Genomic DNA, 21,862 nt, shown 5'->3' on the forward strand with positions numbered 1-21,862 from the left:
GTTTTCTAACTTTTCCATTGTCTGTTATCTCTGCGTGTTTTCCAGTAGGTTTATTTAAAGAGTGTGCCAGAGCAAACACGTGCGTGGGGATATCTGGGGGATTCTGCACAGAGAATGGCTGCTGCACATCCAGCGCAGATCAAATTAACAGTAACTTATCGGGGAAGAATTTTAATGATTTGATAAATAGACAAACTGATAGGTGTTACATGTGTGCATTTATTATAGCAGTTAGCTTTGTAACCAGACGAATCGTGCAAATGTTCATAACGTAAAAGGACGAGCTTTGAGCAGATAGCTTGCTTAGAGCATTTGTCAATTAATTTCAGTTTATTTTCAATATCATGTCCACTCTGCAGAAGGTTCTGTGGCTTAATGTTAATTGTCTCTCAGTGATGCAGTTGGGGAGGCACGAAAGCGACCGATGCGATTTTGTGAGGTTATACCTCTGGTTCTGATCCCTACCCCGCTGTTTTTCTCATCCTTCCCCCTACAACTTTAGTCGATAAGTCGATTCTTAGAAATACTTAAATAGATGTGTTTTGTGTGCTTGTGATCCTAATTACAGCCCACCAAACCCTCTGTCTCTTACCATTAAGCTCTGAAGGTGCCTGGGCACTGTAGGCAGTATAGTTAGCAGCTTCAAAGTTCCTGGGAACTAGTCCTGGATCTAATTTACCTTTTTTTTTTCCCCCTGCCTGCAGGAGGGATGATTAGCAGGATGCCTAGCTCATGATTGTCAGCTTTCTGGATATTAATTTTTATTATTAATTTTTATTATTAATTATATTCATTTATATTAATTTATCTTTTATTTAACCGTAGTTCCTGGGGCTTTCGGTCAGGTGGGAATTCTCCGATCGTACCCGATGTATGCCGCAGAGTCAGTCTTCTACAAAATACAGCAACAGCTTTAGAAGGCTCTTGCAAGAGGAGGTGCTGGTGCTATAGCTATAGCTGTGTTTCTTGCAGGACATCTTCTGGGTTAGCCTGACTGTTGAGAGCAGAACTGTTTTTTGTGCGTATAGTCACTGCAATTCAGCATTACTAAAATTGAAAATATTTAGATTCACTGATTTTAATGGGTAGTATGGTCCTGACTGTCGCAGTAGATAATTGCTGAACTTCTGGTTTAGTTGGTTTTCACGGGAGGGTGCGAAGAGGAAGAGTCCTGGAACAAGTCTGTAGGTCAGGAGCTGTTCAGGCGTAGAGTTTCGTGATAGCCTTGCAGATTGACGACCTGCTGGTGAATTTTGGCAGAGGTTTCAAAACTTTGAACCTTGCCAAGGTCACTTGGAAGTGCAGACAGTGATAGGTAGTTGTAAATCAATCTTAGGTGAATTTTAGGTTTACCAGAAGTGTAGCGATCCTATGCCAGGGATCAACCTCGTCGTCGTCTTCTGAATATTTGCTGTATAATATCTGTCTTCAAGGTCCGTGGAAGGTGGTATCGCAGCATATGCTGTTGACTGCGTTTCTGTAATTAAACAAGTGTTTTTTCTTTCAAGCAGGGAATAATTAGCAGAATGACAGAAACTGTGAAAAATATTGTACCGGCCTGGCTGCAGAAGTATTTCAATAAGCGTGAGGAGGAGTGTGTAGACAGAAATGAATCTGCAAACCAGGAGGAGACTCCGGTAAACTATCATCACGATTATTCAGATGAAGATACCATAATCGATGAGAGATTCACGCCTGAACCAGCAGGCATTAGTAGACGAGGTATGTGAAAAATCATTTGGAATTCTGGCCATCTGTATTTATTCACAGATTTCTAGTTTTGAATCTGAATTTCAAAAGGAAATTGGAATGAGGGTTTTGACAGAATGAAAAAAAAAAACAAACAATCAAAAAAGTCGAAACAACTGTTTGTGAAACCGTCTTAGCTTTAAACTGTATACACAGTTACGAAGCATACATCTTATGCTCTTGGAAGGCATCAGTTAACTTTAGGTACTCTATTAGCCAGGTGCTAAATGCTGAAAATAAGTCATTTGCAAGTGTGCTGGGTTGCATTTTCCATCTTTTAAAAGATATGGAATGAAAATCTGTCTAATTGCCTAAGGCAATTAAAAAAATTAATTTGTTTTGCAGTCTTCGAAACAAAAGACTAGATGCTAGAATGGCAGAGGAAAATTCCGTCTCGTGTCCCGACTTTGTTTGTTTTGTTTTGTTTTTTTTTTTGTTTTGGGCTTTGATCAATTTAGTAAAGTTCCTCGTTAACTTGATGGTGAACTGGGGAACTTGTGCACGGATGTGGTTTATGAGATTATTATCCTTAAAATATTCAATAACTTTAAGGTCTACGCGGGGGGAGGGGGTGTCTTTGAAAAGGTATTTGACCGTTGGCAACGAGGTTTGCAACTCCTTTACCTCATGAAAGATTAATTTGTCTTATATCCAGTGCCTCTCACTGTTCCTGTAGTCCTGTTGTATAAATTTGCATCTATTCTTATTTGAGTTTCTCTTAAATTAGCTGTTTTGGGGAAGTCAGCTTTTAATAAGTGAAGAAGTTTTGTCTGAGCGTGCGTAGGTAACCATAGATAATGTGGAAAGTCAGTTGCTTCTGTTGTTGGCAGAATCAAAAAATAAGGAGGAAATATCTTTGCCTCCAATCTCATCTAATTGTAAACAAGGAGATTGATGGCTTTCTGTGTAGCTGTAGCTTGGGAATGAGTTTGGAGAAAAGAATAGAGAAGGTCTTCGTGACTGAGGAACACATGTTGGCTTTCCTATGTAACTGCATGAAAGGAGCTTTCAGTAAGAACAGCTGCACTGCAAGCTTGCTAACTCCAGGAGATCAGGAGCAGGTGGACACCCTGGAACCTTTTGCAGCTTATGTTGCTGTCCGTGGGTGTCGCTTACTATGCTTAAGAATAAGATTTTTTTTTTTAATTATTACTACATTTTGAAACCAATGTGTTTCTTCAGTTCTGAGGTATCAGTGTGCTGGAGCCTATATTGGGTGGCCTTCCGCCTGAATACCTTTCTGTATCTCAAACGGTGCTGTCCTAAAAATCTGCTCATGGTTTGGAGAGCTAATTAGTGGTACTGCAGTGGTTATGAAGATTGAACTAACTAGTTTAAGCTTCAGTTCAAGTATCAAGAGGATAGTGGCTCAAAGTCATTTGAATTGCCCAGATTCCTGGGAGAGACAGTAGGCTTTCATCAGGCAAAATACCCATGAATAGTTCCATTCATTTAGCAAGATAGACTTCAAGGCCACCTATTCCAGGCCACTAGCATTGTTTGCAGACCCTTTGCTTCAAGAGGGAAAAATGCTCGTCTGGTTACTTGGGTCAACATCCTTGTCCCTTGGGTCAAAATCCCAATAGTTAATGGGTAGGAGATGATGTTTTGCCTCTAACGTGAGCTGATATGGAAGAACTTGGGAAAAAAGTACTGCAAACGTTCATTTTCATGTTGTGTATTCAGATTAATGTAACCTTTGTTCCAATATTATGGAAGCTGCAGTGTTATCTGTAATTTACCGTGTAATCTCAAATTTTGTAAAGCTTATTGCAAGCTGTACATGGGAGAAGGAGTATATATGTTTGATTTAGTGAATGGCCAAGTCAGCGTTAGAGCATTTGAGCACGGGGTCAGAATGTGGTGTTGTAAAACCTCATAGTTAACTACTTCTGGATGCAACATTAATACTGTGTATCGCAAGCAGTGTTGTTGTTGTAGCCAGACAGTTAGATGCAACCGTATCTGGGTGAGGAAGAAGTTAAATTTGGCTTCTCTCTTTTTGCGCTTAGAACTTGGCAATAGCATGGCTGTCGATAGGAAACAGGTTTTGGCTTCTGTGAGCTTGTCTATAGCAAAGCTAATTATCTCCCTGTTCTTGTCTAGAACCATCCACAAGTAGATCAGCACTGAACTTCCCAGTTGTGTTAACAAGGCCCTCTCTTCATCGGAGCCGTCTGAATTATACCATGCTGGATTCTCCTGTCCCACCTCGTCAGCCCTCGACATCTTCTGTATTTGGCATTGGCAGTCCTAGGCTGTCCTTGATAAAAGAAATAGAAGATTCTACCTCTCAACAAGACGATGATAACATCTCAACAACCAGTGATTCCTCCTCTAGAGCATCTGATGAAGGTGATTTTTGTGTTCTCTGTTTAATTGACTTTTTTTTTAATGTGAAGTACCTTGCGTTCTTTAATATTCCACATCACCTTAGTAAATAAAATAGGTGAATGTCAACTTTGGATGCGAGAATTAAATTGAATTTTTAGTGTTTTAGAAGTATATAATCCTATCACCTTTTTAATAGAAGCGTGCTTTGGAATACGTTTATGATACCCTGATGTTAGAAAGAGTCAATGCTGAAATATACACATTCAGCTAGGTTATATGTAAATTTTGAACTGGGACGGTAGGAAATCAGGCTGACTTGCCGTAGCTTGACAACTAGGCTGATTGTCTAGAAGGAAGAGTGACTCAGAATATCTAACAGACAGCTGGTTAAATGTGAATAAGTGCAGGTGACAAATAGGAACACGAGATGTTTTCCTGTGTTTCAGCAAGAGAAGATAAAGAAACTACTCTGTCATAAGCTATAGGCTGTTTTTTGACCTTTCTTGGTAGAAGGCTTCAGCTGTCAATACTTTCATGTCTTTTGCCAAATTCATTGAGGAAAGCACACCATTTTAAAATAAAAAATAAGCATCGTGTCGATGTAGGTTGGTACGTAGGTCTTCTCGCTGAAAGGGCGAACAGCAGGTTTGCAGCTTTTTCTAGTCCCCCATATAGACAGGGACTGACGTGTGCTCAGCAGGTTTTGCAGAGAACTTTTGTACAGCTGAGAGTAGAGTTGCTGGGCTTTAGCAATATAACCTGAGTGCACTAGAACTTTCTGGTGTGTCTTCGTAAAACATACATGGGCAGAAGATCGTTAACTCTTAGAGCAGCCTTTGGGGAATCTTCCAGGTTTAAAACCTGTGCGATTATGATCTGTGCTGGCCTCCAGCCTTTTACCAACACAGAAAAAAGCTTTGTCCGTACAAATGCACTGATGTTTATGCGGTCCTCTTTTATCTTAGCCTGAAGGAAAAAAATATCTGCATTGGAAGCACAGTATTAACTTGGTAAGATTGCTTGAAAACTACTTGCAGCTCTGTGAACAGTTTTCAAGTTTGTAGGTGATACTTGGTTTTCAGTCTGTACGTGAAGTTGATCTATTTAAAGAAGCTGAAGTCATGCTTATTTTTCTGTATTGAAGAACTTGAATTAGTGTGATCTTTATTGTTAAAGTTCTGTACGTACGAGAGGCATTTACATCTAGCATACGTCATTTTGGCAGATGTTGCAGTTTTAAAAAATACTTCATCGTCACTGCTCTGGCCCACAGAAGCTGAAAGAACTCATTCCCTCTCGCAGCATTCTGCAGCTAGCTCTAAGAAACCTGCATTCAGTTTATTTGTTTTTGGAGGACTGTGTCCTGTAAGTACTGCACAGTATTTCTTTTAATCAGTTTGAATGTGTACCTGCTTTTCTATCCACTTCTCATACTGTGTTTCCGTAGGTACGTGGAAGCACGTCTGTTTTTAAGCAAAACCAGCTTGGGTTTTCTCCATTTTACCCCGGAAAGACGGCCTATGCCGGTGGTGCAGCTGTAAGATCAAGGCAGCCAAAGACGGAACCTTATCAGGTATGAGAAAAGTAGTGTAGTGGGAAATAGTGATGGAAATAAAAAAAGCAGCACTGCCAAAGGAGCTTTGAGCAGGGAGCTGAATATGTGGTAACAGTTGCTCTTCTGCCCTCTTGGTCTACAAAAATAGACGTCTGAGATTGATTTCTGTTTAAATTCTTTAATGACAGTTTTTACCACAGGTAATACTTGTCAGAAAGAACAAGAATGACAGTTTGGGCTAGTTGTTGGTAGTTGGGGTTTCCTCTGTTGTTAGGTCTTTCAAAAAATTCCATTTAAGTGCCATTGTCTGCCTCTGACTACATTACGTTAAAATAACTTGATGCAAAAAAGCCAATGACAGCATAACTTTGAAAACTTGTGTTTATGGTAGCAAAAGCTACAGTAGATAAACCTGGCTAATATTTATCTGTGGATCTTCTTTTCCAAGCATGCCTACATTCATGCTATGGATATGTTGTATAAACCTGCAGTCTTTGAAAATATCTAAAATCAACTTTGCTGATCCTTTGTTCTTCTGGTACACAGAGGCATGCAGGACTAAATGCAGTCCCAAGATAAGCAGTAACATGCTTTCTGTTTTGAACGATTCATATAGTTCTTGGAGAGAGTTATTTGCCCCCAAGAGTTCTTGGAAATAGCAAATAAAAACTGCTGACAACTCTGATTAGCTAGAGCTGAATCGAAAAGGAAAGTCAAATCAGGTTTGGTAGGAATGTATTTAAATGAAAGTGACTTTTATCGATAAATCAAAAGGAATTTGAAGAAAATGAAAACGCGGGTTTGCTGGCTCTGTTCTGACAGTCCATTTGTGCAACGGAAAAAGGGCAGTACAAGTACCTCACTTACGGGAAACCTTGAAACCTTGTGGTGCAAAGCTGGGAACCCTCTTTGGTCGGCTATTTTTGTTTTTTACAATATTACTGCATTATGGTAAAAAGAGGAACCAAAATACTAGGCTTTTAAAGGAGAGAGTAGCTTGCTTCTTGCTGCTTGCTGTGAATGACAGCAAGGTACTAGAGAGTCCAGCGAAGGGCCACCAAGAAGATCAAGGGACTGGGAGCACCTCTCCTCTGAGGAGAGGCAGGGACTGCTGGGCCTGTTTAGCATGGAGGAGAGGAGGTTTGGGGGGATCTTATTGGTGTATATAAATACCTGAATGGATGGTGCAAAGAGCATAGAGAGCCATTGTGTTTTCAGCGGTGCCCAGTGCCAGGTCAAGAGGCAACAGGCACAAACTGAAACGTGAGGCTCTGTCTGAGCATCAGGAAATGCTTTTGCACTGTGCGGGTGATGGAGCCCTGGCACAGGTTGCCCGGAGAGGCTGTGGAGTCTCCCTCTTTGGAGGTCTTCAAGAGCTGACTTGACATGGTCCTGGGCAACCTGCTCGGGGTGGCCCTGCTCGAGCGGGGGGGTAGACCAGGCGATCTCTAGAGGTCACTTCCAACCTTAACCATTCTGTGGTTCTGTGAGTCTCACTTGTGTTTTTACATGCTGCGTGGTCTGCTTCCTGTCTTCACATCGTGTGATAAGCACAGTGTGGTTATATGAGGGGTTTAACCTGGGAAGAAAAAAAGTCACACCAAAGGAAGTTTTTGACTGATATTTGAAGTTGGGTGGTGCAAATAAACAGTTTACTTTTTCAGTGTAATGTTTAGATCTGTTACAGTTTAAATCAGATCTTTATCTTTTAAGACAAAGATTTGCAGCCAACTTTAATCTTGGGGGAAGGGAGGAAGCAAGAGAGAAGTAAAACTAGTTCCTGGTTATGATTGTATACACTGATTTTAAGATGGTACACTTAGACCATCGTGAAACTCTGAGGTCTGTGTTGTTACTGAAAATGCTTTCTGTACCACAAGCCTTTTCTTGAGTTCTGTTTCCCTGATTACTGCTTCGGAGGCCTTAGCAGTCCTAGCATCATCCGTCTTGACCTTTTACAAGTACGGAGTTCTTTTATTGCTCGTGCAACAAGCACGTGCAAGATGCACTGAGGCCCAAGGTAAACTTCATTAAACTCCGAATGTATTCTCTTCTTTATGGCTTAAACTCCCAGTGACTGCATTTTTCTCTGTCATCAGAATATATTGATTGTATCATCAGTGTAGCCTTGGGACGTAAAATACATGCCTCTTTAGCTCAGAATTGACCATTGTAACACTTAAAATGCTAATTTTTCAGGCACAAAGGAGAGCGAAAGCTAGACAAGAAACTGTGTGGTCCCGCGCTACGTTAAGTACCTCAGCACGGCGCATCTTGGAGGCAATGGAGAAGCTGTCAAGCCCTTTGTTGGTAAATAGCACTTCTTTTAATCTGTTTTTGCTTCATGTGTTTATAAAACTTAGTAAATGTGCCATCAAAGGATAAAGATAAAACTATTCTTCCTTACGTTGTGGCCGGTTTAATTTATTGCGCTGTTTTTTCAACAGGATGCTAAAAGAATGGCATCTGTTTTGCTGCTGTGTTGTGTAAGTTGACCATGAACCCCCACATTTTTGTTGCAGGGAACCCTCTCTCTCAGGAGAAAAAAATTGCCCTCTAATAGTTATGCTTTGTTTTTTCCTCAGCCTCCGGACATAGATAAACCGGATATTACTGACTTCCAGTCCAAACGAAGAAAGGTAAGAACCAATAATGTCTTAAGCTGAGGTAGATAACTTTTTCAATGCTTTATCACTATTAGAAAAATTTTCTCAAACCTCAGTGACAACATAGACATCAAATCAAGTTAATATTGGCATGTATCCACAGTAGATGATGGGCTGTGAAGATTACTCAGGTTAAGAATTATGTTATCTTTGTAAGTTGAGAGCACCAACTCTAGAACACACCAAGTCGTTTTATCTTGTCCCCCAACTTGGGGTGAAGCTGCATATTAAAATTCCTGTTGAGGCAAGTTTTCTCTTGAAGAAATGATCACAAATAGAAAAATACTGCTTGAGTGGTCATATAGACTTTGTACAGACTTCCGTGTTCATTCGGGCACAGAAAACTAGTTTTTGTGCTTTTTATCACCATTCAAAGTAAAGAGGAGGAAAATTGTTAATTTCCGACGCTATAAATCTTACGCTCCTAAATTCCTATTTGGAGGTAGCACAGAACTGGTGAGAATGCTGTGGTAAAGCATGATTTCCTTTCATTTTGTTTAAAAAATGAAAACTAGTCATCTTTTTTTGATGACTTTAGTTAGGGGTATCATTAAATTGCAAAACTGTACCAGGCAGAATAGCTCTTGGTGTATTAAATGCCTAACTGGGGGAATTAATATTTTTCATTTTTACCTTTAAAACCAGCGATGAACCATCGTTGGAGTCTGATAAATTTTCCATAAAATTAAATGGGCATCTCTTTCTGCGAAAACATCTGTGTTTCCAGTATCAGTCTGAGTGTACAAATGACCACTTGTTAAGTGTATGGGCTTCTTAGGCTGGAAATCAAAGTGGACAGTAATACTGGTTGCTTATTGCTTTTAACTCTTTCAATCTCTGTATTGTTTAGCCAGCACAATCTCCATTTGGTAAAGTTCTAAAATGAATGTAGCAGCAACTGCTTAGTTTTTAGGGGGGTAGAGGTTTTTTTTTTTCTTTTTCTTTTCTGACGCTATAAATCTTACGCTCCTAAATTCCTATTTGGAGGTAGCACAGAACTGGTGATAATGGTGTGGTAAAGCATGATTTCCTTTCATTTTCTTTAAAAAATGAAAACTAGTCATCTTTTTTTGACGACTTTAGTTAGGGGTATCCTTGGGCTTATTAAATTGCAAAACCCTTAAATGACCACTTGAAGATCAGGTGACTGAAGGAAATAACAAGATGTGCAAACTTTTCATCTTCTGTTCTAATGAGAAAAGGGACAGTGTCTCAAGAAGTTTCTGTGCTAATTCCTTGATTGGATGGATGTATAATTAAGTTTACAATCACTTCAGAGTTTACAAACATCTCAGATTTCCTGGACCATCTTTTCACCATCTGCCAAATTACAAGGGCATGGAGAAGTGAAGTATATCATAAATATTATCCAAATAACTAAAACCAAATCTGGTGTGAATTCTCAGTTATATTATAGCAATACACCTGTGATAAGGCATTAAGAAAGATCTGCCAGATTTGCAACAGAGAGCCTGAAATTGTCAGCCACTAAATGAATGTTGCACGCAGCTGTCAGTGGGTGAAAGGAGATAGATTGTCTATTCATAATACTAGAATTCATAATGGTGGCGGGAGAAGGGTAGCCCGTGATGAGAAGCAATTATTTGCTGAGGAGACGATCGTGTGTTTTCCTGCTAAAGTGAACATGCGGTTGACGGAACACTTGTGCACTCAGGCTAAACTTCTGCAGTGGGTAGCAGTGATGTGGTATTTTTCTTATTTCAAGGAGCTGTACCAGGCAGAATAACTCTTCGTGTATTGAATGCCTAACTGGGGGAATTAATATTTTTCTTTTTTACCTTTAAAACCAGCAATGAACCATCGTTCACTCGAAGTAGATTTGTGAACTTACATAAAACATGTCTTATTCAAGGTTTCAAACTGAATGTAATATTTTTTAGAAAGATGTATTTTTATATACTTTAGAGATAGTGTGAATTCTATTACTAAGAGCTGGGAGATACTGTGAAATTAAAGCTGCAGCGTAAACAAAAATTTCCTGTTGGTATTGATTTGAACAATAGCATGCTTCCTAAGACTGTATTTTCTGATCCTTAAGACCGCAGGCGGAGCCATCGGTAAATCTTGTAGCCTTTAGGGTTTGTTTTCTGTCTGACAGTTCAGTTAAGTCAGTTTTGCAGAACACGCAGTGGTCTGTGTTAAAAATTAACTCTGGTCTGTGAAAATGCTTTGAAAAGGGAAGTCAAACCCACTACTTGAAGTGCATCTAATGTACATGTAAAGCATTGGATCATATTTTAATGAATGAGATTATTGTAAGACTGACAAGTTGGTTTTTTTGAGTGTGTTCTATTGTTTGTGTAACTTTGAAGAGGGAAAATGTAGGGAATGTGAAGCCCAGAAGCCTGTATAATTAGTTGCTTAACACTTCGAATGTTAAATTAATGAATTAAGCTACTGAAAAAAAAAAATCACAGTGTGGGCAGAGGAAAAGATAGGAGCATATTCTAGGAACATGGGTTATTTTAATTATGGTAGCATGAATTATTTTGTCTATGAAGCTAACTGCCAAATTTTGAAATGGAATTCAGTCAGACTTTGGCTACTTATATATAGCTTTATGGATTTCGTTACTGGTTTTCTGGTGATTTCCCTCTACAAGTTGAACGGTCTTCAGAATTTTCAAATTGTATTCACTGAGTGCCAAGACCGACGGGGGGAGGTTTATAGTTCTGTAATTTGTTTTCATCAATAAATATTGGAATTAATTTGGGTGGACGTAAGGATAAATTGATTGCTGTTTCCCTTTCAAAGCTGGAATCCCAGAATGCATTCCAGCCTCCACCTGTTAAGAGACTTGTGACACCAACGGTAAACCGTCAACCGATGCGTTATACGCGGTATTCTGAACCATCACCGACTTCAACTACTCAGTCCAGCAAAATTTGCCAGAGAGTAGACACAAAGTACCAAGTGAGTACATTTTTGAGTCCTTATGTGCCTGTTTTTTTTTTCCAGTCTTGGAATGTTTCTCAAACCAATTGTTATCCTATCTTTGCAAAAAGTACTGATAGTATGTTTGAGGCGAGCTTTAAGGCAGTGGGAACCATTGTGAAATAGATTGAGCTTTTATGGATTTAATTCTGTTTTTGGAACACTCAGTGTCTTGTGGTTGTTTTCACGATGTCATGATGTGCTATTGAGTCATCCTGTTCTCAGTGAAAGAATATTAAAAGACAGAAATGTTTTCCTTTTATATTCTCATGTACACAAAGCTGTCACTGATGAAACATGCTCGTGTTCTGTGTAAACTATTCCAGGTGAGCTATGTGCTCCAAGTGAGAGTTCTGACAATGTGCTGAGTTATCGGTTTTGATTGCTTTGGAGTAGATGGAGTCTGATAAATTTTCCATAAAATTAAATGGGCATCTCTTTCTGCGAAAACATCTGTGTTTCCAGTATCAGTCTGAGTGTACAAATGACCACGTGTTAAGTGTATGGGCTTCTTAGGCTGGAAATCAAAGTGGACAGTAATACTGGTTGCTTATTGCTTTTAACTCTTTCAATCTCTGTATTGTTTAGCCAGCACAATCTCCATTTGGTAAAGTTCTAAAATGAATGTAGCAGCAACTGCTTAGTTTTTAGGGGGGTAGAGTTTTTTTTTTTCCTTGTTTGTTCATAAATGACAGAAAACAGAAAAGTATGTCCCTTTTACGGGGTTGGTAAACACAAGTTTTGATGAAAACTCCCCCCCCCACACAATTTTTGTCATTTTGTTTAAAATAATTACTTTCTTTGTTAGAGGATTTGACAAATTTGATTTAGTGTTCTATCAGTTTGTCCTCAATGCTGAGTGAACCAGTGTGCTTACTTTAGCCCCAAAATTTAACTGAACTGTACCCACAATGCTGAATTAGGGAACAACGTTAAGTAGGTGAGGTGTATTCAGTGCTATAAAATTAAAAATAAATAAATAAAATAAAAACCACAAAAAACCACATGAAGTGGTTGTTGGTACTTTGTGTATTCTGTACATATTCAGCTAAGTCTTGAACTAAACTTAACTTGCAGGGGATGAGAGAGAAGACTTTGCCTGCAGAACAGCGAGCAGAACCATCTGAAAGGTATGACATCTATTAATTTAAAACTTACTTGAAGGAAGAAAGACATCTCCTTTTTCAGTATGGTCTGCACCTGAAAGGTGGTGACAGTTCTCAGTAAAAGGAATGGGAAATCCAATGAAAATTTTGTATTTTGAGGCAGCTGCAAAGTCTGGATTGTGTTTGAAGATCAATATAACTTTGAGAAAATTGTTGTTTTTATGAAAGGAAGGAAGATGAGCAAGAATAAAAGTACTGATACACCACTTTTTATCCCAAGTTTATCTTCTGAGTAGGATACGAAGATGGGAAACGAGGCACGTTATAATGCTGTATCCACAGAAAGGATCTTTGCTATTGGAGGCCTAATTTTTTCCTTCTACAGGAAATATGGCTCATTTTGTAGTTTGACTAAATCTGTAGCGTTACAAATTTTGCTTTGACAGATATTTCATGGTTTATAACTCAGTTTACTTATAACAAAATAATTTGTCCCTCCTAATGTTCCCTAGGGGAAAAGCTATTAGTTTTAGCTATTTAATTGCTTGCAGTTTGAAAGCTCTGTCCTAATGGGATGATTCTTTCTGAAGCATTCTTTAGAAGGTGAAGTAGGGGAAGTGAGTTACAGTTCAGGAGGATGTTTATTGATGTGTTTTTTTCTTTATTTTTTAAGCAAAAACATGGAGGAAGGTTTATGATTTATTATTCTTTTTTTTAATACTCCTTTCATGATGAAGTTAATTGTCTGCTTTGAGTTCACATGAAGACCATGTGTTCTTTAGAATCATTTGAGGCCAAATGCTAACTCATCTCTAAAATAAAAAAAATCCAGCAGAATTAATTGAATTTCTTCTTGAGGAGACTGCTTTGTGTTACACTGCTTTCTTGGATTAGGTCAAATGAGTTATCCTCCAGATAATATTGATGGCTTTTCCTTCTGGGCAAATGGTGTTTTGGGTAATAATGCTTGAGTTAAGAGACTTTGCACTCGGTTTTTAGGGGGTCGCTCTTTTCAAAGAACAGTAGCAGGGAATTTTGTTGACTCTATGCTCATCTGCCAAGCAATTCTTATGTGACCATGGGCATTCTTTGGCTTGCAGAAAGAACTCAACACTTTGTTTTGGCATCTAAAAGTTGGACTTCACAACAACCACCTTTTTAGGGGTGGAAGCGACTGGCTTTAAGGTTCTGGTACAGGTGCAATCAGGTGCTGGGTTTTAATTATGTTTTTTTCAAACTGTTCTAAATTGTCTCTGTTAGAACTCCTTTCTACTTCTCCATTTAGGAAGGAGATAGAGCAAACTCATACTGCTTTTGATTTCGTTCACAAAGTTTATTGCAGTGCCCTACCTTTTGTTTGTAGAGTAGGTAGTGGTGGTAGTGTTTTTTGTGATGCTGGTCTCTGTTGGGTGCCATGTTCTGGAGCAGGAGCACCACACTGATCTGCTGGCAAGAGTCCCTTTGGACAGTTGAGTTGGAATACTCAGTAAATCTCTGGCCCACCAATGCTATATATCTATGTGTGTGTGTGTGTGTGTATATATTTTAAACCTGAGTCCAATTGTAGATTAGACTTGCTTGAAGGCTGACAATTGTCTTTGCCCCCTTGAAGCTCACAGGTGTTAACAGAAAGAGGAATATGGGCTGTTATGGGCAAGCGATAGTTGTCTGAATGAAGATCTATTTTGATGTAAGACTTTTTTCAGAATTCTAATGGATTGACAGTTCGGATTAGTGAAAAGTCTGAGCATATGCCTTAGGGATCTGTCTTCCTCTATGCAGTTACAGTGCTAAGCAGGCTGTTGTCAAGTATTTGACAAGTTTAGACCAGTTCTCCTCCTCAGTATTGTGGGAGTTTGACCTGGTGTCTTCCAGTGCGATCTAATGCACTTCTGTACTGACTGACTGATTGGCTGCAAGATAAGCTTTGATGTCACGGTTTTTCCAGGCATACTTCATTTTCTTGCCATAGTACTTTTGTTAGAGTTATTCCCTATTCCACTTCTGGTTTGGGTTATTTTTTCCCCATTTGCTCTTGGATTAGGATATCTTTCTGGTTTTGAGCTAGGCTTTTTTAAGTACCAGAAAAACGCCTTTGTATGCCTTACAAAAGGGATCTGTATTCATGTCTGAAAAGACTTCTGGAATGTTGGCATACCCAAACACCTCTGCTGTTCCTGCTGATGGCCACATGAAAGCCAGAGCTGCTTCTGAAGCTTAGGCCATATTACCTTGCCACACAAGTCTAAGGCGTCCCTATTCTATCAGAGCTGTTGGCAGTGTTTCCCATGTGTATGTGTGCATATGTGCACTCTTTCTGTATTTTTGTGAGCTGTTCTTTTATATCCCTGCAAAAGATACACGTGCATCGCAGAATCAGAGAACCAGTCCTATTTAAAGGAAGCACTGGAAAATAACAATCTAAATCAGCTCTTCTATTTCAGGTCTTCTGGCTTAGTCATTGTTCCCATGTGAACGGTGCACTTATGTATGTCCTTTTCATTGCTGCTGTTAATAAAGTTTTTCCTATTTAGAACATCAAGTATTTACCAGCGTTTAGCAACTTGTGAGACAGCTTTAGTTTTTTTCTGATCAGCAGGTTTCAATTCTAGGACTAATAACAGCTCTAATATCTTGAAAAAAAAATTTGGCTGGTAATTTTTTTTTCTCTTGTTTCCCCCAACTTCTGTACTGTCGTGTGCTAGCAATGTGACCAGCTACAAATTCAGTACTGCTGCGTCCAGTGGTCTGTCTTCAGGAGTGAGTAGCGGAGGCGGCAAAATGAGAAGGGAAAGAGGAATACACTATTTATCAAGAGCTGTACAAGAACAGGTAAGTGACTCTTAAATTAATTGCTGTCACTGAGCTTACTGAAGTAACTAGCTAAGTGTGTCAGTTTTATTGCATCATAGTAAATTATAACAATACCGCTTTATTTTTGCATTGTTTTTGTTTTCTTGTGGGTTTCAGAGCAGGCTCCAATTGATTTCCTGTGTTTGAATACCTGAACTTTGCTTATGTAATTTTGAAATTTTTAATTCTCTTACCTTGGAGATTCTTCAAACTATAACATTTCTCGTTAGCAATTGAATGAATGAGTCCTAAGAGGAGAAGTAATGTTTTGGTGAAGGTTTGTATAGTTTTTCTACAGGAATGATACTTGAAACGAGTGCCAAGTATAAAAAGAAAAAAAAAAGCTTAATTTTTGGTTTCATATTTGAGTCATACAGAAAGATACAGGCCAAGAGTGTGAAAAAGAGTAGTAGAAGAGAGCATTCTGCATGTCTGCTAACGATGACTCAGTTTTTGATACTCACCAAACTCATTGTGAGAGAGTTTTTTTCTCATTTTAATAGGAAAAATCTATTCCATAAAACTATGACCATGAATATTCAGATTATTTTTTCTTTTATTGGATGTTATATAAGCTGCCTGTAAGTTAATTTAAGTATTTACGTTAACATTAAGTATTTAATTAATATTAAGTTAATATTCAGTATTTAAGTTAATTTAAGTTTCAAATCATTAAATGGGACTTCTGGATGATGCAATATAAAGAAATCGTAAACACTGTTGTTTATTCCTGTAACGCAAATAAAATAATGGTCCAAATATCAAAAGTTCCATAAACTTTTCAAATCAAAACTGTGAAACAGATGTAAGCTACAGGATGCACTGAATATCAGTAGTACCAACTTACATCCCTGCCTAGTCATTTCTAAGTAGATTATGATAGTACTGTACAAATTTTGGTCAGATTTTCTATGCCATTTAAAACATAACTCATCCAATCTTAGTAATCAAATAAAGTAAGTGGCAGGGATGAAAATTGAAGTTGTTAAGAGGCTGTTTTCTGATTTTTATATTTGCATCCTGATACATGGTATAGACTGTATTTACCAGAACACAATCTTCAGTGCTGCTAGTCTGACTTTCTTTGGTGCTTTTTGTGTTTAGTTTGGTTGTTGAACCTACCTGCTTCTTTAAACATTACCTTTTTCCACGTTCACTGCTGTAATGACTTTAGAAACTTTGGCAGCTATCCTGCCTAATTTTGCAAGAGGAACACTTTCTCACTTGTCTTGAGAGTGTACTCTTAATTGAAGCCATGCGAGGGTAGTTAGAAAGGATGATGCTTCTCCAGAGCTTTGATGACTAAAGTATAGAAAAGAAAGAAAAAAAATGTGATCTGTGCGTCTCTGTTCTGCACAGGTTTTGAGTTAACTTTCAGTGTTCTTGCTGTACAGTTGTTGAATAGAGTATAATGTGGAAGCAGGCCTGCCATAAATTAAAATGACGTGGTAGACAGAGGTGGGGAGATCGGGATTTCTTCTGGAAACTTGCTTTCTCTTAATTTGTATGGATTTTTGTTCTATTTAATTTTGTTAATAAATTGGGTGGGATGGGGTGAGAAAGTAGTATGTCTTGTATAAGAAAAATTAAAATTTGCAACTTTAGGAAGTGGAGGAACCAGTGCTACCGAACATACCCCTACCCATCAGTGCTGCATCGCTGCCTCAGTTCAATTCTAGTTTCGTTGGTAGTAGCGCTGTCTCAGCGTCACCGAGCGCTGTTTCAACAGCAGCAATGAGCACGGCAACTCCAGCAGCTGCGACGGGCATGGCAAATCCATCAGAGGTGGAGGGCATGACAGATCCATCAGAGGTGGAGGGCATGACAGATCCATCGGAGGTGGAGGACTTGACAGATCTATCAGAGGAGGAGGTGGAGGACATGATATATACAACGGCGACGTCAGGCATAACGTGTTCAACAGTGCCCTCAGGCTTGACATATCCAATAATGGCGGCGGGCATGCCATATCTGCTGATGACAAAGGACAAGGCAAAGTCAACAGTGGCAACGACAAGCGTGGCAAATTCAACGGAGGCGGCAGGCATGGCAGATGCAGCAGCGACGGCGGCGGGCAAGGTAAATCTTTATGCTATAAATAATGTTTACAATGAGTATACTGCTTTATTGCGAGTTGACTTTTTCTGTGGTGCTCATGAAACTAACAAATATTAGTTTCTACGCAGCTGAATGAATTGGGGTTGTATGCCAGTTTGGGGAAAAAGGCATAAATGTTTTGATTCTGCTTCTCTCAGTCTTAGAGCCTGCCAACTCCCATTTAACGTGATTGTATAACTGCTTCAAATGCTGTGGAAGTCTGCGGGGGAAGGGGGGTGTGGACTTTATGCCAAGTTATTTATAGTGGTTTGGGCAGGGGTAGAGTTAATTTTCTTCGTAGTAGATGATGCTGTGTTGCAGATTTGTGAGCAAAACAGTGTTGGTAAGGCACTGGTGTTTTAGCTGTTGCTGAGCAGTGCTTACACAGTGACAAGTCCTTTTCTGTGTCTCACGCTGCCCTGCCAGCGAGGAGGTCGGGGATGCACAAGAGGCTGGGAGGGCACTCAGCCAGGACAGCGGAGCCCAGAGGACCGAAGGGATATTCCACACCATTTAGCATCGTGCTCAGCAATAAATGCTGGGGGAAAGAAGGGGAAGGAGTGGGGAGTATGTACAGGGTTATGGCATTTGTCTTTCCAGGTAGCCATTACATGCGATGAGTCATTAATGCTACCTCAAATTTAACAACTTTACTTCTTTATTTCCAGTTCTTTTCCCTGTTCCACTTGGAGGGAGTGAGCGAGTGGCTGTGTGGTGCTTAGTTGCCTGCAATGGTTAAACCACAACTTTATTTAAGTTATTAAATTAGAGGTAACGTGGTCATATGAGCCTCACATAGAATGAGCCTAGGGTGCAATAATTGGCATATTATTGCAATAAAATAAACATTAATCTGTTCCAGAGTACTTGAAATATTTTTTGTACGGTTTGAAGTAGACAGCTGCTTTAACATGTTGAGGTGTTTGCTGAAGTTCTTGGAGTATCATTGGGCTGAGTTTGCCGTTCTTCAGCTTCCTGGCTTGCTTTTCCGTGCATTTAGACCTAAGTAGCATCTCCAGCTTTTCCTCTCAGTTTCTGGAATTTGGTTTTGAAGATATTGTCCTATACCCACTTGGAAACTTCCCTGTGTTTTATTATTACTTTTATCTGCAAAATAACTCAAACATCAGGTTTTTCGACGTCACTGCGGGACTTCTGTTGGGTAGTGAATTCAGGTAGTTGTTGCTCTTAAATATAAACCTTTAATTCTTTTGAAAATACAGATACGACCAACAAGTACTGTTAGCAGTCCTGAGTTCGCGTTTTCATCTCCAGTTGTGAAATCTACTGAGGCAGAAGTGCTACCTACGTCTTCTGTAAGTAAAATAATAAAGGAGCTTGACTTTTTTTCTTAGGCATTTAGTAGGCTGTTGCAGAACACTAAAGCAGAATCTGCCTTGATGGAGAAAAGTATGTAGGCTTCTGGCTTATAATTTGTCATTCAGCATGCGTGCTACAAATGTGAAGAGCAGCTTTCAGATTTGGTTTTGTGTGTGCATTCGATTGAAGTTCCTGTGGCTTGAGAATCTGAAAAACCTCTCTTGTTCATAGCAGATTGGGTTTACATTTAGTGTTCCCGTTGTAAAATCGGCAGAACTTTCTGGACCCAGTGGTACTCCAGTGACGCCCTTTCTTACCCTAGGTAACTGAAACTTTAGCACTTCAGATCTGAAGTGCTGATTTTCCTTTTTTTCTTTATTAAATCTTCAATCTGTCCTGTCTGCGCATGCTAGCAATTCCAGGCAGTGTTGGACTTCTGCAGTATTTTTCCAGTGACAGATCTGCTTTTATAATTTTTGTTTTGTTTTGTTGCTTTTTGTTTTGCTTGTAATCATAAAGCATTGCAAAGTAAGTAGAATTTGTGAAGATTCTTATGTGAGAAGCATGAAGCTGGAAATTCTTGTTTCTAACAAAAGTGAGTATAATCTGCTCTAACTAGGTCACATTGTGAAAGCTGGTTTTGTTTTCTTTTGTTTCAAAAGACACCACCACCTCAACCAACATCAACACACAGAAAGAGGAGGTCAAAGATTTTGCTGGTGGTCCCTTCACCACTGCCCACGTCTTAAAGGAAGGAAGCGTCTTAGACGTTCTAAAAAATCCTGGTGAGATAATGAACTCCTTTTAAAAAGATGCTGCAAAAAATACGCTAGCATTTTTTATTAAAAAAAAACCAACACACGACTTATGGTTAATAGAGTATCTGCTATAAATATGAATGTAGGAGAGCATTACATTAAGCGCTGCGTTTGTTAGGGTGCATCTGCCCCCTTCTATTCTAAGTGGTGTTTGTTGCTGGAAGTAAAACTGCAAGATGAAAAGCAGATGGGTTGCATCTCCTTTACGTGTTAGGATGTAATTGTAAATGAGGTACTAAGAGAATTAGCCAGATAATCGGTGTTTCATTTTAAGTAAATACAATTTGTGGAATTGAAAAGGAAATGTTTGTAAAGCTCAACACTCCTGTCCCACCTTCAGCCCAGGTGAAGAAAGAATAGGAAAGAGCTTCAGTTCCAAATACATGGCGAAAGCTGCGAATCTTTGGGCCTTAGCTTACAATGGCTCCTGTGGATTAAAATTTAAACTGCAAACAGAAGTGGAGTGTTTTACGTTAAAAACCCTTTTCTGAATTTTGTTTTTAAGCAATTGCAATTGTTTTCAACAGTTTCATAAAGTGTGTCTGTGGAAAAGATATCTTTTAAGAAAAAGGGCTTTATTGAGTTTGATCTTTTCCCAAAAGTCTTCTTCTAACTTACATACTTGTTAAGAAGGCAGCACACTTCTCTACTGGAAAGAGCTAAGTGAGAGAAAATACATTGTGCATTTTGTTTAAGGGAAGACCTCTGAGTGAAGTGACATTCACTTTCTTTATCGGTTTAAAAGAAGCAGAATCTAAATCCACATTGTTCAAAGACTTCATTTTTGACTAAAAAAAAACCAACAAACCACAAAACAACTATGTTCAAGGTAGATTTACAAGCAACTTGAGCTGCTGTTTAAGATGCATTTCCTTTAGTCTTTCTGTATTAGTAGCTTGTCTTTTCTGTTAAAATTGCCACCTTTTAAATAAGGAGTTGTCCTGTGTCCGATGCATTTTGAAAAAGATTATAGAAAATTAGACAGTTGTTCAATTGTCTTGAGTTTTTATTATTTAATTAATATTCAGCATCTGTGGGAAAATACCGTACGGATTGCTGCTCCGAGTACAAACTTCTGTACAGTTACTGGAGTAGATTTGAGTCATCTGCTACGGAAGGAGGAGCTTTAGAAATTTGATTCGATTGGGCATCGCGTCTTAATCAAATTGTATTATTTCCATTCCACGTTGGACTGTCAGATTTCAGTCAGCTACTGTCTGTTTGTACTTGTATCGACCAGTGAAAATGTTGATTTAAAGCTTGCTTGGAAACAAAGAGTTAAATGAAGCTTTAACGAAATGTTCTGTTGTGACCCAGTGCAGCAGATGAAATTTCATCCGTTTAGATAAGATTTCTGGGGACTTCCTGTTGCGCTCGGTCTGAATGTCTAGTTGTAACCATTGGCACCTGAGTTGAAATTTTTGCCCTCTAGTAAAGTCACTTAGTTACATGTAGTGAGGTGCTGCGCTAACAGGAAGACTTTTTTTTCTTGCTTCCTAGACTTTGGATTGTTGAAAACACGCTCTTCTACGTCTGCACAACCTACAACAAGCACAGTGGTTTATACTAGGCCTGCAATAACAACTTTTTCTGCAGGTAAAGAGACTTCTAAACAAGCATCGTACTGGCAATCTGATACATGTGACCCTTTTCTGCAAAACAAAGACATAAAGGACAAATGTGTAACTTGTCAAGCTACTAAAGCCTCAACAGTTGAGAGTATGAAACAGACAGTAAGTTCAAGTCAATGCGACACCTCAAAGCCAGCAGCGCCCCCAGCAGGGATGCTGGGCTTTGGAGACAAATTCAAAACAGTACCTGGAACGTGGGATTGCGATACATGTCTTGTCCAAAACAAACCGGAAGCTACAAAATGTATAGCATGTGAGACACCAAAACCTGGAACGGGAGTAATGCCTGCTCTGACATGACCAGTGGTCACAGACAGCTCGGTGACAGTGACATCCTCCTCGAGCAGCACTGACACAACAGCCACTCTGGGCTTTGGAGACAAATTTAAGAAGGCGAAAGGCTCTTGGGACTGTGGAATATGCCTTGTACCAAATAAGACGGAAGATAACAAATGTGTAGCCTGTCAGTCTGAGAAACCAGGTATGGTCCTTTTTTTCCTGTTGTTTCCATCCTAGCCTCTGTGAATCTTGTACAGAATAAAAGTACGTTGCATATATGGAATATTTTAAGCAACACGATTCCCAGGTACGGTTGATGGGTTAGCGGCTGTCTGCAGGATTGGTTTACAGGCACTTCAGAGGTCTCAGCCCAGGTTCCAGCCTGTCGCATAAATTGAACTGATTGTGAAATGTATTAGTACGGAGCTGGATCAATGCAGATACCCCCGGCTTTGCAGCTGGTGAGGGAAGATGGCTGAAGTGGGTGACTTAATTTAAA

Source organism: Anser anser (assembly GCF_964211835.1).
Source record: "Anser anser genome assembly, contig: HAP1_SCAFFOLD_118, whole genome shotgun sequence".
Classification (NCBI taxonomy): Eukaryota; Metazoa; Chordata; class Aves; order Anseriformes; family Anatidae; genus Anser; species Anser anser.